Raw genomic sequence first — 5,487 nt, forward strand, 5'->3', positions numbered from 1 at the left:
GTAGAATTGAGAGTATGGAAATTAAGCCATGTTTCTATGGTAAACTGATTTTTGACAAGAATCCAAGCCCACCTACTAGAGAAAGAATGGTCTTTTGACAAATGGTGCTGAGACAACTAGATATCCACATGAAAAAGAATGAAGTTGGACCCTTACCTTTCACTGCATACAAAAGTTAACTCAAAATGGATCAAACTTCTGAATGTAAAAACTGAAACTACAGAATTCTAGAAGGAAATAGAAGGGGTCATATCTTCATAATGTTTGATTTGGCAATGGATCTTAGCATAAGCAACCAAAGTAAAGCCATACATATCCGACTCCATCAGAATTAATGGTTTTTTTTTCTTCAAAGGACACTATCAAGAAAGAGAAAACTCAACCCACAGAATGGTAGAAAATATCTGCAAAAAAAAAAAAAAAAAAAGAAACAGCCAAAAGATGGAAACAATCCAAATGCCCATCAACTAATGAATGGATAAACAAAATGTGGTATGTCCATATACTGGAATATTATTTGGCCATAAAAAGAAACTAAGTATTGATACATGCTATAATATATGCAAACCTTGAAAGAAGCATGGTAAGCAAGGAAAGCCAGTCACAAGAGGCCACAAATTATATAATTCTATTTATAGAAATGTCCACAATTGGAGAAGGTATAGGGACAGATAGTACATTAGTAGTCTCTTAGGCCTGGGAGGAAGAACATATGGAAAGTAGGAGGATGATGGTTAAAGAATACAAGATTCTTTCTGAAGTAATAAAAATGTTCTGAAGACTGTGCTTTCAGGGATTATTTCTACAGTTCATTGCTAGAGAAGTTTCTCTGAATGTGTAGAGCACCAGAAACCACGAGGAGGAGGCACAGAGTTCTCTCCTGAGCGTGAAGCTGGCGTTTGGTGTTGCTTTGCTGCAGCTGTCATTTGCCATTGGTGATCGTTCTTTTCTTCTTCCGGGAGCTTAAGAGAAACAGAACGCAGTCTGAGTGCTTCTTGTTTTTACAAAAAAAAAAAAAAAATTCTGAAGTTTACTGTGATGCTGGTTGCACTTATTTGTAAATATATTAAAGACCACTGAACTGTATAAATGTATACATTTTGTATTATGTGAAGTATATCTCAATAAAACTATTTTTTAAAGGATGGATGTAGATGTGTGGTGTTATTTCTGAGGCCTCTGTTCTGTTCCATTGGTCTAGGTATCTCTTTTTGTACCAGCACCATGCTGTTTTGGCTACTGTAGCCTTGCAGTATAGTTTGAAGTCAGGTAGTGTGATGCCTCCAGCTTTGTTCTTTTTGCTTAGGACTGTCTTGGCTATACAGGCTCTTTTTTGGTTCCACATAAAATTTAAAGTAGTTTTTTCTAATTCTGTGAAGAAAGTCAATGGTGGCTTGATGGGGACAGCATTGAATCTTTAAATTACTTTGGGCAGTATGGCCATTTTCACTATATTGATTTTTCCTATCCATGAGCATGGAATGTTTTTCCATTTGTTTGTGTCCTCTCGTATTTCCTTGAACAGGGTTTGTAGTTCTCCTTGAAGAGGTCCTTCACATCCCTTGTAAGTTGTATTCCTAGGTATCTTATTTTCTTTGTAGCCATTTTGAATGGGAGTTCACTCATGATTTGGTTCTCTGTGTGTCTATAACTGGTGTATAGGAATGCTTGTAATTTTTGCACAGTGATTTTGTATCCTGAGACTTTGCTGAAATTGTTCATCAGCTTAAGGAGATTTTGGGCTGAGACAATGGCGTTTTCTAAATATATAATCATCTGCAAACAGAGACAATTTGACTTCTTCTCTTTCTAATTTAATACCCCTTATTTCTTTCTCTTGCCTGGTTGCCCTGGTCAGAACTTCCCATACTATGTTGAATAGGAGTGGTGAGAGAGGGCATCCTTGTCATGTGCCAGTTTTCAGAGGGAATGCTTCCAGCTTTTGCTCATTCAGTATGATTTGGCTGTGGATTTGTCATAAATAGCTCTTATTATTTTGAGATACCTTCCATCAATACCTAGCTAATTGAGAGGTTTTAGCATGAAGGGGTATTGAATTTTATCAAAGGCCTTTTCTTCATCTATTGAGATAATCATGTGGTTTTTGTCATTAGTTCTGTTTATGTGATGGATTATGTTTATCGATTTGCATATGTTGAACCACCCTAGCATCCCAGGGATAAAGCTGACTTGATTGTGATGGATAAGCTTTTTGATGTGATGCTGGATTCAGTTTGCCAGTATTGTATTGAGGAATTTTGCATCAATGTTCATCAGGGATATTGGCCTGAAATTTTCTTTTTTGTGTGTGTCTCTGCCAGATTTTGGTATCAGACTGATACTGGCCTCATAAAATGAATTAGGGAGGAGTCCCTCTTTTTCTATTATTTAAAATACTTTCAAGAAGGAATAGTACCAGCTCCTCTTTGTACCTCTGGTAGAAGGCACAAAGAATTGGCTGTGAATCCTTGGCTGTGAATCCATCTGGCCCTGGGCTTTTTTTTTTTGGTTGATAGGCTATTAATTACTGCCTCAATTTCAGACCTTGATATTGGTCTATTGAGGGATTCAACTTCTTCCTGGTTTATTCTTCAGAGGGTGTATATGTCCAGGAATTTATCAATTTCTTCTAGATTTTCTAGTTTATTTAAATAGAGGTGTTTATCATATTCTCTGATGGTAGTTAGCATTTCTGTGGGATCAGTGGTGATTTCCCCATTATCAACCATCTGATCCTTGACAAACCTGACAAAAACAAGAAATGGGCAAAGAATTCCCTATTTAATAAATGGTGTTGGAAAAACTAGCTAGCCATATGCAGAAAACTGAAACTGGACCCCTTCCTTACACCTTATACAAAAATTAACTTAAGGTGGATTAAAGACTTAAACATAACACCTAAAACCATAAAAACTCTAGAAGAAAACATAGGCAATACAATTTAGGACATAGGTATGGGCAAAGACTTCATGACTAAAACACCAAAAGTAATGGCAACAAAAGCCAAAATTGACAAATGGGATCTAACTAAACTAAAGAGCTTCTGAACAGCAAAATAAACTATCCTCAGAGTGAACAGGCAATCTACAGAATGGGAAAAAAATTTTGCAATCTATACATCTGACAAAGGGCTAATATCCAGAATCTGCAAAGAACTTAAACAAATTTACAACAAAAAAACAACTCCATTAAAAAAGTAAGTGAAACATATGAACAGACACTTCTCAAAAGAAGACATTTATGCAGCCAACAAACATAAAAAAAAGCTCATCATCACTGGTCATTAGAGAAATGCAAATAAAAACCACAATGAGATACCATCTCATGACAGTTAGAATGGTGATCATTAAAAAGTCAGGAAATAACAGATGCTGGAGAGGATGTAGAGAAATAGGAACACTTTCATATTGTTGGTGGGAGTGTAAATTAGTTCAACCATTGTGACAGTGTGGTGATTCCTCAAGGGTCTAGAACCAGAAATATCATTTGACCCAGCAATCTCATTATTGAGTATATACCCAAAGGATTATAAATCTTTCTACCATAAAGACACATGCCCACGTATGTTTATTGCAGCACTGTTCACAATAGCAAAGACTTGGAACCAACCCAAATGCCCATCATTAATAGACTGGATAAAGAAAATATGGTACATATATACCATGGAATACTATATAGCCATAAAAAAAGAATGAGTTCTTGTCCTTTGCAGGAAGATGGATGAAGCTGGAAACCATCATTCTTAGCAAACTAACACAGGAACAGAAAACCAAACACCACATGTTCTCACTTATAAGTAGGAATTGAACAATGAGAATACATGGACACAGGGAGGGGAACATCACACACCAGGGCCTGTTGGGTGGTTGGGGGGCTAGGGGAGGGATAGCATTAGGAGAAATACCTAATGTAGATGATGAGTTGATAGGTGCAGGTAATCATCAAGTCATCTATATACCTATTTAACAAACCTGCACATTCTACACATGTAGTCCAGAACTTAAAGTATAACACAAAATAAATAAATAAAATAAAAAGGATGGAATGGTCAACTGTTTTGAATGCTACTCAGATGAAAAGTAAAACAGTATTGACCATTAAATTTGACTGCCTGGAGTCAAATTCTCTCTCCCTCCTCTCTCTCTCTCTTTCTCTCTCTATCTCTCTCTGTCTCTCTCTGTCTCTCTCTCTCTCTCAGTGGTAGCAGAGAGAGAGAAAAAGGAAATTGGTAAACTTAAAAATAGATCAATAGAGAGAACATTGAGTATAGGGAACAGAAGAAAAACAAATGAAGATAAGATGGACAGAGTCTCAGATATCTGTAAAAATCATCATGTGTACTAACATATGCATAACAGGAGCCCCCAAATGAAAAAGAGAATGAGGCAGTTGAAAAAATTGAAGAAACAATGACTAAAAGATCCCCAAGTTGGATGAAAAGCATTAATATGCACATCCAAGAGGCTTGACAAAATCCCAGTAGATTAAACTCAAAGAGATCCACACCTAACTACATTATAGTCAAACTGGTAAAAGTCAGAGACAAAAAGAATATAGTGAAAGCAGCAAGAGAAAACTACTTACAAAGAACAATGGTTTTCAAATAAGACTAACCATTGACTTTTCCTCAGAAATGGTGGAGACCAGAAAAAAAATGACATAACATCTGAAAGAGTTAATAGCAAAGACTCAACCAATAGTTTTATATCTAGCAAAACTATCCCGAAAAATAAAGAAAAGATAAACAAAAACTGAGAAAAACATATAGCCATAATATCAGCCATATGAAAAATACTATAGGAACCCTTCAGGCTGAAAAGAAAGGGCATTAGATAGTAACTCAGATCTACATAAAGAAACGAAGAGCAGTTGTAAATGTGACTGTATAGGTAAATCCAAGAAACAATATAAATGTATCTCTGTAATTTTTGTCTCCTCTCTAATTTAAAGGAAAACTTTACAAAGTAATAATTATAAATCTATGTTGATTAGAAAGCAATGTATATGGTTGTATTTCGTATGACAATAAGAGCATACCAGAGTGGAGAAAACATAGAGCTATAGGAAAGCCAAGATTTTATGTAGTATTAAAATTAACTTTGTTTTGATCTGGACTAAATTGTTATAAGTAAAGATAATAATTGTAATCTCCATACAACCATGAAGAAAATAACTCAAAATAGTACGCCAGAAAATATCCATTTAAAACAAAATAAGGCAGCAATGGTGGAAAATAAAAACAAAAAGGGCATAAGACATAGGAAACAGACAGCAAAATGATGAACAAATCCTACCTTATCAATAATGACATGAACTGTGCAGCAAACCACCACAGCACATGATTACCAACATAACAAACCTGCCGTCCCGCACATGTACCACAAACCTAAAAATTCAAGAAAATAGTAATAACAATGACTTGAAATATCATATCAATTAGATTAAAACTTTAATTAAAATGCAAGGATTGGTAGAATGAATAAGAAG

The 5,487-nt window shown here is 35.4% G+C and overlaps 1 non-coding gene across 1 annotated transcript; it reads left to right on the forward strand.

The window, feature by feature from the left end:
- The first annotated feature begins 777 nt into the window (after positions 1-777).
- On the forward strand, positions 778-993 carry LOC119471166. Its single transcript, XR_005200200.1, has one exon. It is a non-coding gene; the product is annotated as a small nucleolar RNA U3 (small nucleolar RNA).
- Positions 994-5,487: the final 4,494 nt, after the last annotated feature.

The sequence above is a fragment of the Cebus imitator genome, unplaced genomic scaffold (genome assembly GCF_001604975.1).
Source record: "Cebus imitator isolate Cc_AM_T3 unplaced genomic scaffold, Cebus_imitator-1.0 Scaffold52, whole genome shotgun sequence".
Classification (NCBI taxonomy): Eukaryota; Metazoa; Chordata; class Mammalia; order Primates; family Cebidae; genus Cebus; species Cebus imitator.